This window comes from Myxocyprinus asiaticus, chromosome 26 (assembly GCF_019703515.2).
Source record: "Myxocyprinus asiaticus isolate MX2 ecotype Aquarium Trade chromosome 26, UBuf_Myxa_2, whole genome shotgun sequence".
Lineage (NCBI taxonomy): Eukaryota > Metazoa > Chordata > Actinopteri > Cypriniformes > Catostomidae > Myxocyprinus > Myxocyprinus asiaticus.
In genome coordinates, this window is record NC_059369.1 from 38823489 (window position 1) to 38837184 (window position 13696).

General features: G+C 36.5%; 1 protein-coding gene across 1 annotated transcript in view; it reads left to right on the forward strand.

Annotated features, from left to right (window-relative positions):
* Window positions 1–13001: 13001 nt before the first annotated feature.
* LOC127416622 (BTB/POZ domain-containing protein kctd15-like) overlaps window positions 13002–13696 on the forward strand; it is a 34086-nt gene continuing 33391 nt past the window's right edge. The window contains exon 1 of the mRNA XM_051656063.1: window positions 13002–13506. The gene's annotated coding sequence lies outside the window, so the exon portion shown is untranslated. The remainder of the gene's footprint in view (window positions 13507–13696) is intronic.

A 13696-nucleotide genomic window follows, 5' to 3' on the forward strand; every position in this document is an offset into this window, starting at 1 on the left:
AAACAATGTGTTTTATGGGGGGGCCTTTTAGCCCCTGCAACAAGGGGGCTTATTATCCCAAGTATTATCTTTTCACTAATTAGACAGTTATTGATTTAATCACCTGGAACAAAACTGAAAATGACAAATAAGCATTTTGTCTCTAAAACAATTGTGATCCTTTCAGGGATTCTCATTAGCTGCATATATATTTTCAACATTTTAAAAGGTATTAAATGTTAGATCAAATTACCTCAGAATCAAACTTTAGACATTACACGCAATGAAAACTTCACAGTGCATAGTGACAAACAGGTGTTTAGGAAAGTACTATAGCATTTTTTGTAACAATTTAGTGTTTTGGGAGAAAATAAAAGTGCCTTTTACCGTGGGAGGGCCTCTTTAGCCCCTTTGTACAGTAGCTACCTTTTAAATTTACATTAATCAAATTTATTATGATTATCAAAACATTGATCGATGTGTTTTGATGACTTATTTTAATAATAGGCAAAAAGTATTCATTTACAGTGTTTATAATTTTTATTTTATTTATTTTTCGGCAACAGATAATGGACAACCGAAGCCAGGCTATTAGAGTACATATATTTTTAACCACAGAAATGTGCATTACATAGGACTTTCTTTGGCACAAAATAACACAAAAACAGCACCAAGGTCATGGGTGTGATTCCCAGGAAACCTTGAATGCATCGTAATTTGTTTTGGATAATTACATCAGCTAAATGGATTTTAAGGAAGAATCAATTTAATTCAAATTTGAGTGAATTTCTTAAATTTCCTTAAAGTTTTTTTTTAGTTAGCATGGTATCACCCTTATATTGTTACATTATTAAATGGGCATTTTGGATGAGGTTTTACAAACACTGCTCAGTGAACTGCGTGTGAAAGACATTCACACATTGAACGATTTGACAACAGCTGCTTCAGATGATTTTGTGTCTTGTATCTTGAATCTGTAAGTAAATCATATCAGATCCTGAGGATACTGACGTGTCTTGCTGCAGTTAAACAAGTGTTCACAGTAAACTGTCAGACTGAGAATGCATTTAACTGGATTATTTACTCGTCAAATCATTTGAGATATTTTATGATGCAAGGCGTCATTCACATCTATACATTACAGATTCTCTCTCTAACTGCATGCAAACAGAATGAAAGATTGACAAGTATGGCGAAATCAATATTAAGGAGTTTCATATGACTCTGGACTGCTTTTATGGTGTTTTTGTCCTTTTTGGAGCTTGACAGGCATACGTATGGGTTTGGAATGACATGGTCAGTAAATAAAGATAGAATTTTCAGTTTTGGGTTGTTCGGTTTTGAATGATCCTTTCATATCTGAGTAAATGCCCTGAGCTAATTTCAGCAGCTTGAGTCAACAGATCAAAGCTAAAATTCACACCAGACTTACTCAAGATAACACCAGACACACATCACTGATTAGATGGATGACTATCTGCCCTGATGTAAGAGAGAAAGACAGACAGAGAGAGAGAGAGAGAGCGAGAGAGAGAGAGAGAGAGAGAGAGAGAGAGAGAGTGAAACTCATTTAATGCTGGAGGGCTCAAAGCCACACCGAACTTAAACTCAAGTGCTGCATGAAAAACTTCTCAACTTTCTGCCAGTAATGAGAGGAGCAGAGAGACGGATAGATGGAGCAGAGATGCCAGGGGGTGAAGTGTCCCACTGAAGAGTCATGATGCCCAGCAGTCTGACTGTACTGCTGTTTTGTCTTCTGTCCAGTTAAAAGAACTTGATTCACTTCTGTCACTTTCTCTGGAGTATGAATTAGCATTTAAGAGAAACTGTGCATACAAGCATAAAACACACACACACGTTCACTTGCAGTACCTAAATGAGGACATACCTTAGACTTGTATTGCTTTTTTTTATTCAATTCTTATTCCTATTCTTATTCTTATTATTTATTTATTTATTTATTTATTTATTTCAACTGCTTTATTGGCTTTTGTTTATTACAATGATGTCAAAGCATGATAACATTGTTTAAGGAAACTTAAATAATTATAACAATAATGAACAGGATTTAAACAGTTGTTAATCCATATTTAAATAATAATAATAATAGTAAATAAACATAGTAAATAAAAAATACATACATACATACTTAAAGATTACAGAGTTAACCAAACCCTACCCCAAAATAAATAATTAAATAAATAAATAAATACTACAGACTTAACCAAACCCTACCCCAAAAGAAAAAAAAAAATACTTTGATCACTTTAAATTTAAAACGGACCTCTTTAAAACCACAATATATTTAATATGTGAATATCCATGCATTAATGCTGCTTTATGTTGCTGCATTTTGCCATTATCTTCATGGGAGAAAAACTTTTCTAAGTAAATGCCTGTGACTCCAAGGTTAAACCAGTGCAATGAAGAACTATGGCCACAGGGTGGCAGCACTATCTCTGTAATATATTGAGGTCTGGGGATATTGAGCAGGAAACGTTACACATGGTATGTACACATAACACATTCTTCTGTAGTTTATTACAAGTTTGTTTTTTTAATAGCATGAATAAAATGTCACTTCCTGACACGTATCATCAACAGGTGTCGTGAGAAATCACACTCTTGAAAATGAGAAATAAATAAATTAGTTAAGCCCTGGACCAGGGTCGTCGCTAGCACGAGCCCCAGTAAATTTATGCTGTGCTTATTTATGCTTCAAAAAATTACCATGGTACTACCATGGTGCATGTCTAAAAAACACAGTATTAGGTATGTCAGCTTAAACCAGCCTAAGGTGGTCTCCCAGCATGGCCAAGTTGGTTAGGCTCATCTGGTTTGATGGTTTTAGAGGGGTTTTAAGCACTTGTCAGCTAGACAAACTGATTAGCTAAACCAGCTTAAACCAGCTAAGATCAGCAAACTTTGGGTTGGTTTTCCGCAGGGGTGACCAAGAACATGGTATTACAAAGGTACGTAGGTTCCAAAAAACCCCCCAAAAAAACATGTTAGTACCACATTGGGGCATCTCCCTCTCTCTTCTCTCTCTCTCTCTCTCTCTCTCTCTCTCTCTCTCTCTCTGGGAGGTTCGGACATCCTCTGGTCCCATCAGTCACTTTGACAGGCTGCTGTGGGGGTGGCGGTGGTGGGTTGTGGAATGGTCCCCATCAGCCCGCTGGACAGAACCGCCCAGGTCAGGATGGATGGGTCTCCCTTACAGCACTAAATTAATACTGGAGTCCAGAGAATCGCTTTTAGAACAAGGAACTCCTGAAGAGCCAATCAGACAGCAGTTATCAGAGACATGCCCACGGCCAGAGAGACGGATAGAGAGAAAAAGTTACAGCTGCATCCGAATTCCCATACTTTCAGAGTACTGTACTGAATTTGATGAAGAACATCTCGGCCGTTATCAAAGTTCAAAGAAAGAAAGAAAGAAAGAAAGTTTTGCTTTAAGTAAAGTGTGCTTGTGAACAGACAGTGAAGGGAAACATTTTCACTGTTTATCACGAGCGTTACTGGCTAAATTCAATGCCCCGGTTAGTTAGCAGGCTGGTCAGTGTCTGAGTCCAAAACATTGTTGCTCCGTCCTCTGTCGCTTTTGCTTATGTCCTTCTTATGGTCCCTGTTAAGTGTTTTTCAATTTGTTTATGATTTGTTCAATTGTCCAAGTGAAGATGTACTCCTTGCTGCAGACAGTAGCTACTGATGTTGTTTGGGAAAACTTTACCATGGTGACGAATCATTATCCCACCCTCCGTCCCCTGATGTAATCGGTTCCTACGTAGAGACCAGCAAGCTTTTGGGGCTGTTGTGGAACTAGGTTTTCGGCCCAGGAACGGCCTTTTCTGCGGTGGAAATGCGTGGAACAGTTCGAGAAATCACACCTACCCAGGAACCCAAACCATGCCAGTGGAAAAGGGCTATGTGAGGCCTCTGGCAGAGTAAACCCGCCTCTTGCTCGGACGTCAACCTTCATAAGCCTGAGGGAACAGAGACAGGGAGGAAAAGGTCGAGATAAAGTAGAAAGGAAAGAGTTTTAAGGGTCTGTGTGTGTGTGTGTGTGTGTGTGTGTGTGTGTGTGTGTGTGTGTGTGTGTCTGGTGAGCCAGACATAGAGAAAGAATTAGCTGGAAAAAAATATACAAGGATGGAAAGATACAGTATGCCCAAGGCAAGGCCGTGTGTCTCTCTCTCTCTGTCTTTGCACACACATGATTGAGAGGGTTTCAGATGGAGACGTGTTACACAGAGCAAATGCAAATTTCTAACAGTGAAAGAAATGCACACACTCCTTATCTCTGCTGTAGAAACCTCAGGAATGATTTTAACAGCTGTGCTGCATGATACTCCACCACTGAAGTCATCATGAAACCCTTTTAATTCTGAAATGTGACGTGGTATTTCCAAGAGTAACTGGATATTCAATGGGAAAAAGTGACAATGTGTTTAACATGTCCACTAGTGGGCACCACAGCAAGTCAACAAATACTTCTCTGTAGGTTGTGTGTGTGTGTGTGTGTGTGTGTGTGTGTGTGTGTGTGTGTGTGTGTGTGTGTGTGTGTGTGTGTGTGTGTGTGTGTGTGGGCAGGTTTAAGTAGTTTATGAGGACTTCTTTTTTAGGTTACAAACTGGTAATTACAAGGGTATTATGCTATAAATGTGGTTTATGAGGACATTTCTTGTGTCCCCATAATTCAAATCACTTAAAAAACATACTAAACAATGTTTTATTTAAAATGTAAAAATGCAGAAAGTTTTTTGTGAGGGTTAGGTTTAGGGGTAGGGTTAGGGTTAGGGGATAGAATCTATAGTTTGTACAGTATAAAAATCATTATGTCTATGGAGAGTCCTCATAATGATAGCTGCACCAACACGTGTGTGTGTGTGTGTGTGTGTGTGTGTGTGTGTGTGTGTGTGTACAGGTTTCATAATATTTGTAAGTGCCACATTTTTGAAAACTTGTTGAAAACCCACTAGTGAGGACATTTTAGGTGGGCCCTATAAAACACTGTAAAAAACTGACACAACTTAAAACATGATACACGAAGGTCTATCTGAGGGAATTGTTTCCTGAGCTTAATGTTTGTGCAAAATTGTTCTACTGAACATAACAAGATCAAAAATTATACTGAGAAATGTATCACACTGTTAACATTGGCCTGCAACAGACACATAATTGCATTTTGTTATTTATTTATTTATTTATTTATTTTTTTTATGTAGGGTTACATTACTGCCCCGTGTGACAGGTGTGTTTGCATTTCTCTGTTTTGGAAGTTTGATTACTATTTCCTCTTATTCTCTCTATTGCCCTATTCTGGGGCTGTTTGGAGTGTGCAGCCAGAAACAATACAAGAAGAGAAGACAGCCCACTCAAATGTATATGAATAGGAGAAATTGAAACACTAAATATCGTGAGAGTACAGTAGTCCCACCTTACAAAAAAGGTGCCACTCACCTTGTTAATACAAGGCCTTGTTAGTCACCTTGTCACTTTGTTTGAGAATGTGCAAGCTCATTGTGTAATTTGAGCTAAAAAAGCACAATTTATGATACCATTGTTGTCAGGTTTTATTGCTGATTTGAAATATGTTATTCACTTGTAATCTTGACAAACAGTTTTGGAGACTTTGGTCTTTTCACATTCAGGTAGATTCAGAGGAGCTGTACTTTTATCACTTGAAAATAGCTGCCCGAAGGCAGATTTCCGAAACATAGGATGGCTGGGGAAGACTTATTCACATTTATAAGGAAAGTGCTACCTGGTTTGGTTTGGGTTAGGTTTAGGGTTCTCCAACCAAACAGGTGGTACTTTTCTGCTGAATATTACTGATTCGTCATACATGACTCTTCCCGTCATACTACATTTCAGACATTCGCTGCCAAATATGGCTGCAGAGTGAACTAATCTGCCTTAAATGGGCCCCCACAGTGAGTCTGGTTTCTTCCAAGGTTATTTTTCTCCATTAACCAACATCTTATGGAGTTTTGTGTTCCTTGCCACCTTCAGCTTGCTCACTGGGGTTATAAATACAATTATTATTTAATTACTTATTTTTTAAATTTACAATCATATTTAATCAAACTACACAATGAAGACTCTAAGACTTTATAGATATTACAGTTTTATTTTCTGTTAATGCCTGATCTTCTGTAAAGCTGCTTTGAAATGATGTGTGTTGTGAAAGGCACTATACAAATAAAAATGACTTGACTTGACTTGACTTTGGTAGAAACCACTAATATGCTAATTGATGCAGATAGGGCTAATTAGTGAAGACAGGTGTAACAGGTTACTAAGAGACCTTAAAAGCCAAAAGTTGACTCTCTACACAAGGAAAGTATGAGTGTTTGTGTGTGAAAACACATTTGTGGGCTTCTTGAGTGAAGTGTTGCTGCAAAATAATATTGAGCAGTTAGTGTGTTTATAGTGTGGCCCCATAGTATTTTAACACAAGAAATGCCTCAATTAATGTGTCATTTATTTTAAAGAGATTTGTTTAAAAAAAAAAAAAAAAAAAGGCACAAGTGTGCTTTTTCAGCAAAACCTCCATCAAACCACTAGAAAAAGTTTGTCTGTGTTTGGTGATTTAAACAATTGAAATTAGTATAGTGTTCAAAATGAAGTATTTAGACACTTTCTGGTTGGCAAAAATTAGGTGAACATGTTTGAAGTTAATGTTATAAATTATTTTGTGTGACTCGTGTGTTTGGAAATGGTAAAGAGGGAAAAAGTTTCTTCACTTTGTTCTTTTGGGTTTTGTTTTTTTTAATTCTCATTTCAGTGAGTGAATTCAGTGGGCCAGTGCTTGAAGGAGAGCTGCCTCTCTTTTAAGGTTTAAGTTTTTAAGATCTCTGATCTTGACTCTCCTCAATCCATCTCTTAAAAGGCTCTATTTGTGAGACACTCAAATTCCAACATACTGTACACACTTTCTACCTTACCAGAGGCTCCACCACTAACCTATTTTGATGTCTGACCAATGTATGTTCCACCTCCGCTTCTCATGTGCTTGTAAGATGAGGCTAGAAGTACATCTGCTATATTGGTAGATGTGAAGTCTTTGTGCGAGTCAGCTGTTATGCAGAAACTTTGAGCTGTGTAATGTTTATTTGAAATATGTTCTGGTCAAACTCGGCCACTTCAACTTTATTTACCCAGCAAGTAAATGAAAAATATGGAAAGGATGGGAAAAGAGCAAAAGATTGCCATTAATCAGTGATGGATTCATGGTTAGCTTACATGAGGGTGTAAAGTTAATTTAGCTTTTTTTTTAACCATCTTTTGAAATATCGATATACTGATTTCTGTACTTTACATGTAATTTCTGCACATAACATCACAGAATTCATCAAATCAACTGCTAATACTTATTGTAGTAAAATAATTAAAATGTCACACCTATATTCACTTAATTGTGAACTAATATGATTTCTATTTGAAACATGTTTTGTACTCCACTGCATGACAGAAATTACCCATATTGTTTTATATAATATGTTAAATAGTTCAGACCTTGTAGAACTATTTCACAGATTCTCTGCAAAGGAGTATGAACTCTACAAAATAGACTCTTCTTCCTTCATTTAAGAGTGACTTCCTCCCTCCTATAAAGCTCTTTAAGATTCATTTAATGTATGTTCGTAATAATGGCCCAAATGAGACCAGAAACACTACTGCTCATTAAACTCTGAGCACACAGCTTTAAAAATACTTAAGTATATTTTCTCTGCATGTGACAAACATATACAGAATGGCCATCTTCCACATCAAAATAAAAAAATAAAAAAAACTATTTCACACAACAGAAGAACACAAATGACATTGAATGGGCTCAGATAACCGTGTAAAAAAAAAAAAAAAAAACATAATGATGGACTTATAAAGGGGCTGAAAATAGACCAGCATGGTGGCTGTGCGTTTGGGCTCAACGCTTCTGGCGTGACTATTAATGCCACCTGCTTTAGCGCCTGTAGGCGTGATTATTATTCTTAGGTCATGTATTAATGCATATGCACTCATTTACATACATGATCCCTCTTACCATATGACTTTCACATATTTGAGTGATTATCCCTTTTGCTGGCTGTATTTCAAAAGCATCATTATTCAAATATATATATATATATATATATATATATATATATATATATATATATATATATATATATATATATATATAAAACAGTTAATTATGGAAGAGAAAATATGGCATCCATCACTATGACATTTAAAGAAAGGCAAAAGCAAAAATGTGTCTTCATCAATGTGGAGATGCTGCGTTCATTTTTTGAAAAGCCATTGTCACCTTTTATTGCTTTTATAGCCACATTGCTGTGTAGCCCATGGCAATGCCTTCCTCAAAGACAGATGCACTGTGGAGACTGAAGAGTAGATGTGTTTCTCATATTCTTATGAAAGTCAGAAAGACCCCATACGAGACGTACCTCAAACTTCTGGAGAAAATGTATAAAACACACTTAAAAGTAAAGGTTCCAAAAAGGTTTGTTTTTTTGTTTTTTTGCGGCAAAGCCATGGAAGAACTATTTTTGGTTCCCCAGTAAAAGGTTCTCAAGAGAACCATTTTTGAATAACCTTTTACTAGAATCTTTTTCTACTACTTTTGTGCAATGGGAAGGTTCCATGGATGTTAAAGGTTCTTCATGGAACTAAATGCTGATAAAGAAATTTTTATTTTTAAGAGTGTGCACATTAGTGACAAAAATGTGACTTCATTGCAAGAAATCTGTACAAAACATGTAAACTGAGACACATGCAGTATAGGGGAGACTGGGGCTAATTGTCACACGTATTACTCAGGTGAATATTTCTCAGGGTGGGTTTATATTTGAAAGTCAGTTTAGCCTCATACTGTCCCTTTTAAAGTCTTGGCTACTAAAAAAAGCTGTTAAACACTTGCATTGTTTTTGTTACCAGGAAAATGGAGATACAGTTCTTTAAACACACGATGACAACTATAGCAGGTCATGTGGTCACACGATATGGGATAAGTTGTCACAATGGGAAACTGCCCTTAAAAAGCTTATATAGGCTTTTCAGCAACATTTTAAATGGTAAAACTATTATAAAACAAATCAATTAATAAATAAAATAAAAAAAAAATTAAATACAAAACAATCAAACCATTGTTTTAATTGACAGTAATGATAATCAACCAAATAACATATTTAAAACATATGAATGTATACTGAACTAAGGCAACATACAAACCCACTGCTAGAGAAAGCAAGCATTTGTGTAATTGAACTTCTGACTCTTGACTCAAAACCTCAAAACAGTTACTGAGATATAAACCTTGTGACTGTGAAAATTGTCCTATACGATGAGATCTGGCATTAATGCCAAACCACATTCTAATGGATAATTATTTCAATATGGTACAAAGGATAGCTCTTGATTCAGTTAAAAATTGATTCTCATCAGATTCACTTTATATATATATATATATATATATATATATATATATATATATATATATATATATATATATATGTTAGCACAGAAGCATCATAATTCCATCCTTTCCCATACAAATGTTGGATGAAAATCCATAAGTGATCTGAATAGAATTCCAAGAAAACTCTTTTTTATTATTATTAAAGTGTTTGTTGAATCCAAACTCTGCTCTCTGAATTTAACATTTGAAATGTCTTTATAAACTTATATACAGTGGCAGCCGAAATTCTGATCACTTGTGAAAATGCTTCTTTTTTTTCTTTTACTTTTTTCTAATTTAATACAAAAGTTAATTACAAATGATATTTTCAGCATAATTTAATTTGAGTAAAGTTTAATTGTAAAATGTATGCAAATTTAAAGCGCATATGGAAGATTTTTTTGGTTAGAAATGAACAAAATGCCATTATTGATTGAGTACATAAAAATCAGTGTTTTAAAACAGCAATGTCCTTGCCTTCACTACGGTAAGCCTACAAAATTGATGTTGAGCTGTCGGGTCGGATTTGGCATGAAATTGCAGGCTTGCATCATTCATCCTTGCTTCTTTACGTCTTGTCCGTAAACGCACATGTACCACCAGCTGTCACATGTTCCGGCTGGGGAAACTACACTGTTCAGTTCAGTCAGTCACTGTCACACAGTTCAGGACAGCACTGCAGCAGTCTGGATGAATGTTTATCTTTTACTTGTTTGGCGAAGTTGTTTACTTGCTGTACTGCTTGGACATGTTTTCTAGGGTTGTTGAAGCTTATATTGCTTGTCATGCTTTAACAAATTGAACATTATTCATGTGTTTTACCAATCGCGATATGCTCAAAAGTTTTATAACATTACTGCAGTTTCGAGATTTCCCTAAGTTTGTGTCTCTACGTGTGTGCCGTTGTTATTTTCATTGTTCTTTTAGCAGATAGTCTGTTTAAAAGTCACTACAAGGTAGTTCCTCATGAAATGTGTAATCATAATGATGTACCGATTTCATAGTACATTAATATTAATTTGTTTAGTAACCATCTCTCTATTATTACTTAACTGCTGAAGAAATTATTAAGAAAATTTATAATTGTAATTGTTATATTGCACATTTCTGCATAATATTTTCATGTTTAATAAAGTATATTTCATCCCCATCATTACTGAATCCTCGTTTTATGTTTATAGTTTACAGTTTTATTGTGTGCAGTGCATAGATGTTCTGTTGTTGTATTATGGTTCACTTGCATTATCAACTGGCTGTACATTATTATATAAAAATAATAAAGTCTTCCATTAAACTCTTATCAGCTCACAAGTTTAATTTCTTAAATTGATAAGTGTAGTACAATACAAACATTATTGTGTAGTAGATAAAACAATTGGATAATCATGTTAAAATATACTGATTGAGGAGAGTCCCTTGTTCTCTGCGAAAGTGCTTTGAGTGTAGTGTCAGAAAAGTGCTATATACAGTAAGTGTAAAATTCATTTATAATATGTAAATAAGAGTGTTGTTTATCAAAGCAAGTAATATTTTTGCTTTAAATGTTTAATGGAATAACATAATATCAACATGAAAACAGCACGTCATGACTCCGTCATGAGTCCTAAAACCATGAAATTCATCCGCCAGAAGAGCAGCGCCGAAACACAACTCAGGTAAGGTGTTCATCTGCAAGTTGCTTGCAATTTTAGGTGTCAATCACAGATGTCGCTAGAGAGCCCAAAGTTCTGTAGTGCAGCTTTAAGACTTTTGTTTGTCCACCTTTTGCTTTAATGACATGATGCACTCAATCCAGCATGATTTAAGAATGTTCCAAAGAGCATATGCTTCAACTGAAACAAAGAAATTTGACCTTTGTATAAAGGTGTTAAAATGATCAATACCTCTAATTTGCTTGCATTTGATTACCTACACCTAAATAGTACTAGTGGAATAGTAGGTTCCACTAAATAGTAATATTTAGGGTTCAAAACAAGTTAAGCTCAATCGACAGCATTTCTGGCATAATGTTGACATACCATTAAAAATTGGCTTCAACTTGTCGCTCCTTTTCTTCATATTTGCTTCATATTTCTGTTTCCAAAATTGGCCCCATTCACTACCATTGTAAGTGCCTCACATTAATCAACATTATGCCACAAATGCTGTTGAACCCGGAATGTTCCTTTTATAAACATTTTCTATATGTTATCTAATAACTTTTCCTAAAATCCTGAAACGTTTGTTTACTTTCAAATTTAAATGGCAAAAAATATTCCAGATTTCCAATGTGGTCCATGAAAGTATCAGTGTCATCTGTCAAACAGAGTTCAATGTGGATTGTGACTGAATCTGATCCACCCATTTTTTCCTCTCAAACACTATAGTAAAATCCATTAATTAAAGTAATTAAGTGATGACAACAAAAACACCTGGGGCAACTTTTTGTTAGCTTTTAAATCTTTAAATTGACAACAGGCATACTGGTGTAACTGAACATACGGCAGGGATATTGTATTAGTGAAGGAACAGTCAGGACTTCCTATCTGGTTTGTAAGTCCCAAGGAACACAAATTCTTGCCCCAGGGTGAGTTTTGTTCTACTGTGCTGGGCCAACAGGGAGGGGTGTGTGTGTGTGTGTGTGTGTGTGTGTATGTTTATGTCTGTGTGTGTAGGGGTGGGGGGCAGATGCTGTACCTGGAGGACGGCTCAGGTTTCCTTTTTTATAATCAATTAAGCAATTGTTTTGAAAAAAAAAATCACATAGTTGACCTACCTGTAATTCAGGTATTCTATTATATTCCAGCTTTGGAAACAGCAAGAATTGTCTTTCTGGTTGTCCTATTCTATTCAATTCTATTCTATTCTATTCGTGCATGGGAAACGGCAAGGAGTCTCTCTGGGTGTTGTTTCTCCAATCTCACACTGGTGGGCGCCATACATCATGAAAACACTCCAACAGCATCAGTCTTGCAAGTGAGATACAAAGTAATTTACAGGTCTCGGCGCAACATCAATTATTCAGTTATTTACACGCAAATAAACAAACATTAGAATAAATAGGCTAATCAGCTAGCCCATGCGCGCAACTGCACACTTTGGCACAGATGATGTCCAACGCAGCTGTCTTTTATTTGTCTGTTGTAAAGAAACTGAAATATACTGTAAGAACTATAGCATTCTGTTACTGTGGTTTTAAAACGGAGGTTCTGTGAACCTCCCCTCCTGTTTGCATGGGAAATGTTGGCGGCAGACAGCTCCATCTAGCCGTGCGCAATAATTGAAATGGCGCATTTGGCTGCGGGCAAAGGCTGTGAGGGCGCACAATGAATGCATGTCCTTAGACGTCATTTGCTTTTAATGCCCTCCAGGAAATTTGGCATTACAATTCTCAGACATGAGAGCCAAGAGAGGGAGTGAGGACAGGGGGAAATTCACCGAACACCACAAGGATATAGATCTAGATTTTTGTTTATAGAAGAAAAGAATATGCTTTTATCGCCACTTTATCAACGAGTTCAAATGCGCCTTGTACTTGAGAGATTTTTTACTTATTTAGAGAAGGAAAATGTGTTGCCTCTGCGAAAGCGCCTGAGGGAATGTTGCATCAGACGAAATGACAGTGATTAAAATCAGCCTTTTCTGCTTCTCCAAAAGTCTCTGGAACGGCGTGGTGACACTTGCCTGATGCGTAAACCGTTATACGCTGAACTTTAAACCCTCACCGGCTATTAGCCTATTACTTTGGCGGAAAATAGGAAAAGAACACAACAGTAAATGATTGCGAATAATCGAGGAGGGAATATCAGGTTTTCATCGGTTCAAATAAGTCTGGTCGGGCTTGAGTTAATTGTCCTCTAATCCTGTGGCCCCAGAGGCGTTTGCGCAGCCCGGAGCGAGAATTCTTCTTTCGGCTGTGCTCTGTGATTTCCAGACGGATTATTGGTTTTCTTCTGGCCATAAGCAAAGCAGCAGTTTCATTTTGGCCAAAAAAGACAGTCAATAGGCTAATATACGCAGCAGAATCTGAGTATTAAGAAATAAGAAGATCAAGAGGGGGGAAGGAGCGATCTGGTCTCCCGGAGAAGGTAAGGAACAGTCCTGTGCGCTTTTGCGCTTGAGCTCAGAACGCGTCCAGACAACAGCATCTTATTATAGAGCTTTAAAGTCACAGCGACCCTTTCCAATCCATCTGTGACATGTTATTTAATGCTGTGCGAGGAGATTTTCACTCCGGACAGGAAGAGAATAGATAGGCTGAATCGTATATTGGGTAGA